The sequence below is a fragment of the Sciurus carolinensis genome, chromosome 10 (genome assembly GCF_902686445.1).
Source record: "Sciurus carolinensis chromosome 10, mSciCar1.2, whole genome shotgun sequence".
Lineage (NCBI taxonomy): Eukaryota > Metazoa > Chordata > Mammalia > Rodentia > Sciuridae > Sciurus > Sciurus carolinensis.
In genome coordinates, this window is record NC_062222.1 from 60,829,641 (window position 1) to 60,841,833 (window position 12,193).

The following is a 12,193-nucleotide window of genomic DNA, read 5'->3' on the forward strand; positions in this document are numbered from 1 at the left end:
GACCTGATGGTTTCTCAGCCGAGTTCTACAAAACCTTTAAAGAAGAGCTCATTCCAATACTTTTCAAAGTATTCCATGAAATAGAAGAGGAGGGAACCCTCCCAAACTCATTCTACGAAGCCAATATCACCCTGATACCTAAACCAGATAGAGACACATCGAGGAAAGAAAATTTCAGACCAATTTCCTTAATGAACATCGACGCAAAAATTCTCAACAAAATTTTAGCAAATCGCATACAAAAATGTATTAAAAAGATAGTGCATCATGATCAAGTGGGTTTCATCCCAGGGATGCAAGGTTGGTTCAACATCAGGAAATCAATAAATGTAATTCACCATATCAACAGACTTAAAGTCAAGAATCACATGATTATTTCAATAGATGCAGAAAAAGCATTTGATAAAATACAGCACCCCTTCATGCTCAAAACACTAGAAAAAATAGGGATAGTGGGAACGTTCCTTAACATTGTAAAGGCCATCTATGCTAAGCCCATGGCTAATATTATTCTTAATGGTGAAAAACTGAAAGCATTCCCCCTAAAATCTGGAACAAGGCAGGGATGCCCTCTCTCACCACTCCTATTCAATATCGTCCTTGAAACTCTAGCCAGAGCAATTAGACAGACCAAAGAAATTAAAGGGATACGAATTGGAAAAGAAGAACTCAAACTATCCCTATTTGCTGATGATATGATTATATACTTAGAGGAACCAGGAAATTCCACCAGAAAACTCTTAGAACTCATAAGTGAATTCAGTAAAGTAGCAGGATACAAGATCAATGCTCATAAATCCAATGCATTTTTATACATAAGTGATGAATCTTCAGAAAGAGAAGTTAGGAAAACTACTCCATTCACAATAGCCTCAAAAAAATAAAAGACTTGGGAATCAATCTCACAAAAGAGGTGAAAGACCTCTACAATGAGAACTACAGAACACTAAAGAAAGAAATTATAGAACACCATAGAAGATGGAAAGATCTCCCATGTTCCTGGATAGGCAGAATTAATATTGTCAAAATGGCCATACTACCAAAAGTGCTATACAGATTCAATGCAATTCCAATTAAAATCCCAATGATGTACCTTGCAGAAATAGAGCAAGCAATTATGAAATTCATCTGGAAGAATAAGAAACCCAGAATTGCTAAAGCAATCCTTCGCAGGAAAAATGAAGCAGGGGGTATTGCAATACCTGAACTTCAACTTTACTACAAAGCAATAGTAACAAAAACGGCATGGTATTGGTACCAAAATAGACAGGTAGATCAATGGTACAGAATAGAAGACACGGACACAAACCCAAACAAATATAATTTCCTCATACTAGACAAAGGGGCCAAAAATATGCAATGGAGAAAAGATAGCCTCTTCAATAAATGGTGCTGGGAAAATTGGAAATCCATATGCAACAAAATGAAAATAAACCCATATCTCTCACCGTGCACAAAACTAAACTCAAAATGGATTAAGGACCTCGGAATCAGACCAGAGACCCTGCATCTTATAGAAGAAAAAGTAGGTCCAGAGCTTCAACATGTCGGCTTAGGACCAGACTTTCTCAACAGGACTCCCATAGCACAAGAAATAAAAGTAAGAATCAACAACTGGGATAGATTCAAACTAAAAAGCTTTCTCTCAGCAAAGGAAACTATCAGCAATGTGAAGAAAGAGCCTACAGAGTGGGAGAAAATCTTTGCCAATCATACTTCAGATAGAGCACTAATCTCCAGAATCTATAAAGAACTCAAAAAACTCAACACCAAGACTACAAATAATCCAATCGACAAATGGTCTAAGGAAATGAACAGACACTTCACAGAAGAAGACCTACAAACAATCAACAAACATATGGAAAAATGTTCAACATCTCTAGTAATAAAAGAAATGCAAATCAAAACCACCCTAAGATTCCATCTCACCCCAATCAGAATGGCGATTATCAAGAACACAAGCAACAACAGGTGTTGGCGAGGATGTGGGGAAAAAGGTACACTCATACATTGCTGGTGGGGTTGCAAATTAGTGCAACCACTCTGGAAGGCAGTATGGAGATTCCTTAAAAAACTTGGAATGGAACTACCATTTGACCCAGCTATCCCACTCCTTGGCCTATACCCAAAGGACTTAAAATCAGCATACTACAGAGATACAGCCACATCAATGTTCATTGCTGCTCAATTCACCATAGCCAGATTGTGGAACCAACCTAGATGCCCTTCAGTTGATGAATGGATAAAGAAACTGTGGCATATATATACAATGGAATATTACTCAGCCATAAAGAATGATAAAATTATGGCATTTGCAAGCAAATGGACGAAATTGGAGAATATCATGCTAAGTGAGATAAGCCAATCTCAAAAAACCAAAGGAAGAATGATCTCGCTGATAAGTGGATGATGATACATAATGGGGTGTGGGAGGGGTTAGTTTTAGGGTTAGAGTGAGGGTTAGGGAGGGGGGCAAGAATGGGGGAAGGAAGGACTGTATAGAGGGAAAAGAGGGATGGGAGGGGTGGGGGGAAGGGGAAAAAAATAACAGAATGAATCAACCAACATCACCCTATGTAAACGTATGATTACACAAATGGTATGCCTTTACTCTATGTACAAACAGTGAAAGAACATGTATCCCATTTGTTCACAATAAAAAATAAAATAAAAAAAAAAAATAAAAATAAAAAAAAAAAAATAATAAAAAAAAAAGAAAATAGATTGTCATAGATTTTGTATGACATAAATGACTTAATAAAGTTGCAATGTATTGTTCATTATTAAATATTAATTGCAGTGAAGGATATATTTATTTTGAGTTTATCTGTCTCTTTAGGTTGCCCATTAAACATTTCAATGAGATATAGCTAGGATCACAGAAGAATCAAAGAGCTACATGCTATCATATGTGTACAACATTAATATATAAAGGTACATAAAAAGATAAAAAACATCTGATATAAACAAAAGACCAAAGAGCAAGTAAGACTTTACATGTCTTCCGAAACATGTTTTAATATCTCAAGCAAAAAGACAGTAGTCCCAACCATCTGTTTACTTACCTTTACACACAAAAATATTTTTCTTGTCTTAAAGTAGAACTCCTAGAAAAAATTTACACCTTTCACTTCATTTGTACGACAAGACAATAAGGTAGATCAATCCCGAACTGTTTCAAAAGAATTGATCAGAAATTACAACAAGATCTCAACTCTTTCGACCATTTTTAGTGAGCAAGATTAAAATATCTGCCTTCTTAATAACATAGGCTTCTGAATACAACTTAAGAAATCTAAAAAGAACTTTACATATTCACTAGAAAGGTTTGAAGATACTAATATTAAACATGCATATATTTAATAATCAAATGAGATTTTGCCTACTATGGGTTTAAAAATACATTTAAAGTCTGTTTTTAAACAGCTCCTTCTTCTAATTTTCCAATTTGTTAAAATTCCTGAGACAGCCTCAAAACTTTGGAGTTATCCTTAACTCCAGTCTCCCTCACCCTCTCTATCTAATTTGCTGCCAAATTCAATGGATTCCATGAACTCAATGTGCCAGACATTTGTCTGTCTTTCCACCACCTTTGCCACGATGCGTTTAGGCCCTTTCCCATCTATCTGTGCAACTTCCGGGTGTATTCCAGGTCTTGCCAAGCAAAGTTCCAACTGCTCTCCATGAAGCACAGTCCAAGTCACTGCTTCCCCCTTACCTGACCCATTAAGGGAACACTCTTTACCCTGGCATTTAAGACCCATTACATGGCAGTTTTCTTCATCACAACTATTTCAGACTGGCTATTCTAGAACTTCATTTCTCTACATTTCTCCAATTTCTGCCTCCCTAACTTTATTCATACCATTTCTGCCAATGGAGTGACCCCTGGCCACATCTTCTCTCACCCAAAGGCTACTTGATTCTTCAATAAAAATTACAAACCTGGGTTCCTTCACAATCTAATTAATTCCTTCTTGATGATTTTATTTCTCGCCATCTATCTCTGACCCTGCCCTTCTGAGCCCACCCAGAATGCCTGTGCTTTGAATAGTTCTGATATTATGTCTTGTATATTATTTATCATTATTTATACCATATACATGAGTAATCCATTGGTTCTATGAAGGAATATGTAACACAGCTATTTCTCATCTAGAGGAGACTAATGATTTGACCATACTAACACTGTCAGCATTGACTGAATTTAATTGAAAATGTTAACAACACATTTTGCAAATTTTGAGCAGAATCAACTCATCAGTGACCCACAGGGAATGAACAAACTGCCTGTTCACTAGAGCTTTTACTGTCCCTTCCTTGTATCATAAGTCTGTGTCCTAAATTTTTATCCACAACACCTGAGTTTGCCAATTATTGTCAGTGATACTTAAGAATTTTGGATGAATGGATTATATGCAAATAACTTTCAAACAAAGTAAATACCAGTCAATTTTGAGAAAGCAAACACATTTTTAGTAACTCCTACTATGCTAACAAAGGTAAAAATAAATAAATAACCCTTTAAGTTTTAAAATAAAATGGAAATAGTTAAAAATTACATTTTTGTTATGGAGGTCAACACATAAGTTAATTTGAGGTCATCTGTTTTCTTAATATTATCTACTAGATTTTCACCTATGAATACCATTCAAAGGTACTATTTTTGTAACTGTAAAAAGCAAAGGTAGCCATTTACAATTTACACACATAACACACACAAACACAGACACTATATAAATCAATATAACACTATAAGATTCAATGAAAATAGTGACAGCTTTGAAAATTGCAACCTAATATATAGCCAAATAACTCACAAAACTCAGCATGCATTGCTGACTTTGGACATGATCACCGAAGTTAACAAGGTGTTCTTGAGAGAAACAAAATAAGACAGGTCCCCGGAGCATCCATTCAAAATGACAGATGCATCTGAACTCCAAGGCAAACTTCTTTAGGCTAATATTGTGATTGGCTTTAAATAAAAATTGTAAAATTTAAACATCTTTTAATTTAAGTAATAACTTCAGAATCTAGAGAAACACTGCAAATTTTTGGCTATCAAACAACAGAAAAATTAGAGGAATTTAAAGCTTACATATAAAGATGTACTATTGCTTTATGCATAAGAATATGATGTAAAATTTGGAGATTCTATCAAATACCTGTTTAGAAGAAAAATCACTAAGTATCCTGGAGTGCAGCTTGGAGATGCACACCTATTTTTCATAAATAATATTTCCTAGTCATTCCTCATTGAGTCTACATATCAAAGCTGTCATTTTTAGAAAGATAGAATAGAAATTTGTGCCTTTCAGGTAATTTTTGCTGCATGAAATTGGATTGCTGCTAATTACATTCACTGAATTCTTATAAAGTCCTGATTACTGCCAATCACCACCTGACACAAACCAATAAATGTTATTTTCCTCCAATACCCCATCACCATCACCATCCATTTAACTTTAAAAACTGACTTTGTTTTTTGACTTTTTTTTTTTTTAAATAGATGGTGAAGGTCCTTATAAATACTCAAACTCCCATTTAACTCTTCCAGCATGCTGTTCAAGATTCAAAACATTTCTGTCATTTTTTTTAACCTGTGAATTTGACAAGGACTTAGAATTTTTAAGGCATCTGCTCTAAGTTTATTTACTAACACTGCATGAAAGATTTGGGCTGACCTGTGAAACTATTCTCAAATAATTATTTTTAACTACAGCCAGCACTTAGGATATGCCTGGTTAAAGTTAGGGAACTAATTAAGAAAAACAACAGTAAAATTCACTGACACACATCAAGACAGACCACTTGTCTTTGGCATCATTAATTCTTAGCTACTTTATAGTTCTGAATTGTTTCAGAATTATAGATTAATAGGAAAATGACTATACTTCAGCATTCCTATGTCCATCTCTTAAAATTTGCATCTTAAAATTATAGTTTTGGAGTTTAAAAAGGGGAGAGAAGTTGTCATAGATTGTGAAATTGAAAGTGTATGCCATTCATGCTGTTGGTATGGGAGGAATCCACATTCCTAATATTACTGGAGTCTGGGTGGCGGTGTATGTAGGTCTTGCTAAATAAGAGGAAAGAGGCAGACAAAATTCTGATGTAAAAGACACAAGTTCCAGATCTTGGAAGCAGAGAGGAAAAGAGGAATCCAACAGATACTTTGTATAGCCCATTACAGACTGCACTGAACTGGTGAGGAAACTAAGGTCTAAGTGGGCAGGAGATTTTAGTTCTAGGAAAGTCTAGACAAAAACACCAAAGCCTTTGATGTAGCGTACAAAATTCATTCAGTGGCAATGAATTATTCAAACTAACTTAAAGGAGATTTTTTCTGACTCACATAACTGAAAAGTTAAGAAGCAGCATAAGATTCAGGTAAGTCTTGATTCAATGACTCTGTGAAATAACCAAAGACTCAGTTCCTTTTCACTTTTCCACTATATCATTTCAGCTCCTTATTCCAGCACAGCAGCCAGCAATCCCTGAAGCTAAATACTTCCCTTGTTCACATACAGCAAGCAAAAAGTACCACTGTTGTTCCCAAATACTCATAGTTCTGTCATTCACTTTGTGAACTGGTTGGGTCACATACCCACCCTGTATACATCATTACAGCAGAACCATGAAATACACTGATTGTCTTGATCTAAGTTTCATGCAGGAGGTGAAGTCACATTCTCTGAAAATTCAGTCAAGGAAACCATGGACTGCTTGATAAGAGATAGGAAGGAAGGCAAATAGTATACCCCACCAAGCAGATCTGGGGCACATTCTGATCCTATATACAAGGTATGTGTCACTACCCTTTTTCATAGTTCCTATTTTCAGAAATAGTGGTGGGCTATACAAGAATGTATTTACTAACAAAAGAAGCAAAATATTCCCCAAGTGTCCCTATTCCTAATTAAGCTTATAGTCACTGTGTCTTCCATTGAGTCCTCAAACTTCACCATCTCTTCTAGGTTAGGTTAAGAAAATAAAATACAACACAAAAAATGTGATTTATATTATTTTTCTTTAAGAATAAAGTAAGTTTTGCCTAGAAATAAAAGGGCAAGAAGTCACTACACAAGGAAATAGTTCAGTTTGGTGCGGTGGTTTCAGTAATTTTAAAGCTCCAACTTTACCTTTCTTGTCCCAGAAAAAGTGAAGAAAAGCAACTACAGTTGCCAAATAGGAGTAATACAGATGTGTCAAGCAAGTTTTTAATGCCTAAGGGCAGAAAGGAAAAGAAAAATCATTCTCAGAAAGGCCAAGGATTTCTTCCAAAAATGAAAGTGAACACCACAGTCCCCAAAACAACATACGCTAGTCAAGACATAACATCTTAAACTGGATCTGGTAATAACTGGAAGCAACCCAGTGCCGAAGGCAACCCTTTAAGAGTGGTTTATTCACCCTGTTGGTTAGCTCCATACTGTGGGCTTTCCTAAGGCCACATCTAAGCATGAGCCAGACCTTTCAGAAGATCACAAAGAGATCTAGAACCCAAATTACTCTTGAGCTGAAAGATCATCTAATCTAGTACATTTCAAACTGTGCCTAGGGGCAGGGACAAATTAGGCAGATAACATTTTATAACCACCCCCCTCTCCTACCACTATACTTCCAACAAGAACACATCTGAGTTTATCTTTTCTACAAAAATAGCTTCGGGAAATAACTTCATTTGAACAAAGAGCTTTATGGCTAAAAGAATAATTAAACTCATTATTATTCCATCTGAGAAACTTAAGCCAAAAAGGTTCAATCATTTATCTAAAGAAATGTCAGAACTTGAACCCAGGCCATTAAAAGTCATTCAACAACTACTGTGCATCTACCATTAGAAGTTACCTACAGTGATCTCCTAACTCAGACACCAATTACCAACTAGTGAATCAGAATATCTAAATAGAACCTTCAATTTCAATACTTACTTCCACAAACATAAAATGTCAGAGTATATAAGCCTGCTACATTCACATTCCAATTCTGCTTACCTGATATGTGACTGCAGAATAGGTATCTCCTAAAACTCAATTTTCTCATCTGTAAATAGGAATAACATTATGCTACCTCTAAAGGATTAATAGGATTAAAAATAAAGTTGCTGAGTATAGGTAGGAGGTTACTCTATAAACATGTATATAACATAAGAATGTATTATTGAGAAAATATTTGCCAATTGATAACACAGTTGGCACCAGAATGTTGTTTTATATTCTATTACTCAGGTTGAAGAATTTTGTCCTCACTTTAAAAAGTCACTGCCATGTATATAAAAAATGCACAAAAAGATAATCAATAAAATAATTCTAAAGTAAAATGTCTGATGGATAAAAATAAGTTGTATAAAGATTAATTAATTACACACAAGGATAAATTGTATGACTGTAACATTTTTGGGACCCACAGTGGAAAATGGGTCAATGAAATAGCACTTGTGGGACACATGAACCTACCGGCAGCACAGAGCAGTGGTGCGCACTCTATCCAGATGGCCCTGCAGGGAAGGAGGTCGGGGGATTAATTAGTACAGGAAGGGTATACACCAACATTTTCAGGATATGGGCCCAATAGTTTAATTAGCTGACCTTACTAGTGGGACATGATATGCTGGGTAGCATGAAGGATTTTGAATTCTTAAGACAAAGTTCAAGTCCTATAGTTCGAGAAATAAGAGGGTTTGAACTGCTATGATTCACTCTCACAGTTACTCTTTTATCAAACATATTTCTTTTAGGGTTGTGGGGGAATGCGTGCTATAATAATAGTTATAGAGATATGTCATAGGTATAAGGCTAGAGCTAGAAAGAGGTAAGAAGGAAAATAGGGGGTAAATTTTAGAACAGCCTGAAGAAGAAATATTGACAATGGTTAAAAGATTACATGTGTTGGAGTTTAAATAAGAAATTATAAATTTAGGTCCACAGAAGTTGTAAAGGTAGATTAAAATTTATCCTAAATAGAGAATATCAAGGTTGGTTTTAAGGGTCAAAGTGTTGATTCTTATTCAAAATAAAGATGAAGAACACAATATGAGATAAGGTCTGGTTTTCTGAAGTACTTTTCTATACAATAAGTAAAAGTATGCTGTCCAAAATTATTTTATTTGTGATAGTTATAATTGAGATGAAAATTTGACATCCCAGTGATACAGAAATTATGATTAAAATTTACTCTCTGCCTTAAATTTTGCAATCTTATAATCAACTTTGAACACTTGAAAGAACAAAATAATAGTTCTATTAATAAAATGCTAACAAATTTAACATTACTTTCTGTGGTCTGCAAAACTGAACTAATATTTGCACTTAATATACATAATATTTTATTTCTGATTTGCTTTATAGATTACATATTGCTCTTGTATTAACATTGTAATAGAATAGCATATAGACAGATCACACACATACTCACACTTGCATGCACCCCATAAGAAATATCTACATATTATACACAATAAAAGAATACAATTAACAAAATGAGAATTATATCTTTTCATTAAAAATTGTTAATCCAAGGTTTACTTGAAATTTCAGAATCTTTAAGAGTAGTATATTTAGAGTACTCAAAAAACCTATTTTTATTCTTCAACTTCTAAAAGATGTATCTCAAAATTCATAAAAATAGTAATATATCATTTAGTTTGAATGCTGTCATGCTGCAAGGAGACTGGTTGTGCTCATGTTCCTACAGAATACAGTACTGCCCTTCCAGACCTGCTGAAGTGTGACTCTAATAATTCTGCTCACATTTTAACGTTAACCAAGCCAATAGCACTGTCATAAGTTATACTGTACTTCAAAAATACTCTGCCTTGGTTTAGAAAGAAGTTTCAAAATGCCAACCAGATTGACTCCTGGAGGCTGAGAAAAAGTAACATGAAGCCTGGAGAAGAAGCAAAAGTTTCAATTTTACCACTATGTCCAGAAAAGTTCCTTTTTTTTTTTTTAGTGCAGACACAAGCAATTTAATGGTTAACAGGGTTACTGAACACACTCCCTTAACCTTCTCAGAAAAAAAAGGATAGCAAAGCATTCTGAACGCATTATTCCTGTACTAAATGTTCACAGATAACCAGGATGAGTTCTCTCTCCTTGAACGAACACAAAAAATATTTAGTTGGTTGTGTGTGTGTGTGTGTGTGTGTGTGTGTGTGTGTGTGTTTAACCATTTGGGAAACAATAATTTACCTGTGCCAAACCCTGAAGTGAGCACTCAAATTAATTATACAGCTATTTCTAATTTGAATTTCTCCCAAAAATGTAATGAAGTGAGTATTCTCTGAAATAGGGGTCACTGTTTAAAATCAATCAGCATTTGGCATGTTTTGTGGCTCTGCTTATGCTCCCTTGGCAACAACACTGCAACTAACCAGGATTTTTTTTTTTTTTTTTTAGGATTTTTTTTTTTAAGCACTTGCTCTTGGTGTGTTTGACAACTCCTCACTCCCACAGTCCTCTAACATGGGGCTTCCCCAGTCAGGGATGCAGATCCCACACTGCGCCCATAAAACAATTAGTGGGAGGCCTTGGCATTACATTCAAAGACCTTTATAAAAAGCCAATGTAGCTGGCTGTGTGAAATTTGACATGTGGGGAACCCCCATAAAACTCTTTAATGGAAACTGGGGGCTTCTTCTGGAAAAGGTTGAGAAACTGGGCACTAGCTGTATAATTAATATAGTCAGTTAACAAGAGACAATAAGCATTTCAATAAAAATAATCATAAAGCAACACGAAACTTAGAAACTGGACAATATTTTATGGTTATAAAAAAAGGCTAAAATAATTGCTCTTTATATTAGAATCATTTGTCAAAATACCATACAAGTAATATAGAAAACAACAACCCTTTTCCTCTTTCTTCAATACCCATGATGTGAATCCATTTTTAAACCTCAGTGAAATGGTACTTGAACAGTCTTCTGTAAGTTACAAACCCAGACAGTGAAAACTTGCAAGAACATGATTTTTTTCCCTAGTAGCACCATAATCCAACACAGTACTACAGAGTTATAAAGGAGAATAATTAATATGCATAAACAATTGAAAGATTCTTACTGTTAAAGAATATAACAGAAAAATGACAGTACTATTTCCACTTGTATTCACTAGCTTTGTCTAGAGTAGAAAAAAATGTCTCAGATAATCTCCTAATATAATAGCATGATCTGAATCAATCTTGGGGGGACATTTTTAGAAAATTTAAGTAATTTGTGTTTTTTGGTAGTCCACCATTCCCATGTCAAGGACTAGATGCCTGCATCAGAGAGTTTACCCATAGTATGGAAAGCCCTCAGCCTGTGAAGGAAAGGAAGGCCTAGCACACAGGAAGGAGGGAGGTCTGCCCCTTGGCCATGAGAGAGTAGGAGAAAGATAAAGAGCAAGGAGATAAAATTCAAGTGACCTCACAAAACCCTACAATCTGTCCTGAACCTTTCTTGGGTAACAAAGAGGTAACTGTCAAAACTTGCAGGAATTTTTTCATTTATTAGAATAGAGAAAATATCAAGCTGTAATCTCAAGTAGCAAAGATTAAGTATCTGTTTTCTCTATTAGGTAGAACATCCTCACTGGATTGCAATTTAAGAAGTGTTTATTATTACAGTTTATAGTCATTTTTAAAAACAATTGTTATAGAAGAAACTAAACATAAGTTCAACTGCATGCCCTACATGACAAAAGAATATGAATGCTGCTTGGAAAAAATAATGGTGCAAATCCTCTTTAATCATTTTCAAATGACCTTCTATAGTAAAACCTCACATTTTAAATGACTGAAACCTTCCTAAGGAATATTATGTGATCATTAGTTTTACTACCCACCATGACAAATTAGTTTCATAAAATATACTCCTACTTAAGAACATGCACATTAGGAAACACATTTGAACATCTCACAATTCTAATGGGAGAGAGTGATTCTGACTTCTTTTTTAGTCAAAATGGAATTAAATATACATTTACCTTAATTATTCTATATGACCTTCATCTCCATGATCACATACTCTATTTTATATTGGTCACCCATTCTCATGATCGGATCCTGAATATTATAATCACCCCCAAAATTCCGATTGTAGATGAAACAAAACTCACTCCTTCAAATATCTTAGACCATCACCCTCTGTCCCTCAGTCTACTTATTCAACTATATCCACTAAGCCCATTCTCTGACTTCATTGGAA

General features: G+C 34.8%; 1 protein-coding gene across 5 annotated transcripts in view; it reads right to left on the bottom strand.

The window, feature by feature from the left end:
* Positions 1–12,193, bottom strand: part of Bmpr1b (bone morphogenetic protein receptor type 1B) — a 399,910-nt gene that overhangs the window by 232,415 nt on the left and 155,302 nt on the right. The window contains exon 1 of one of the 5 annotated variants that reach the window (XM_047566825.1): positions 8,463–8,483. The exons of 3 other annotated variants lie outside the window; for them this stretch is intronic. The gene's annotated coding sequence lies outside the window, so the exon portion shown is untranslated. Of the gene's footprint in view, positions 1–7,145; positions 7,193–8,462; positions 8,484–12,193 lie in introns of those variants that run through there. One more of the 5 variants, XM_047566829.1, reaches the window with a different exon arrangement.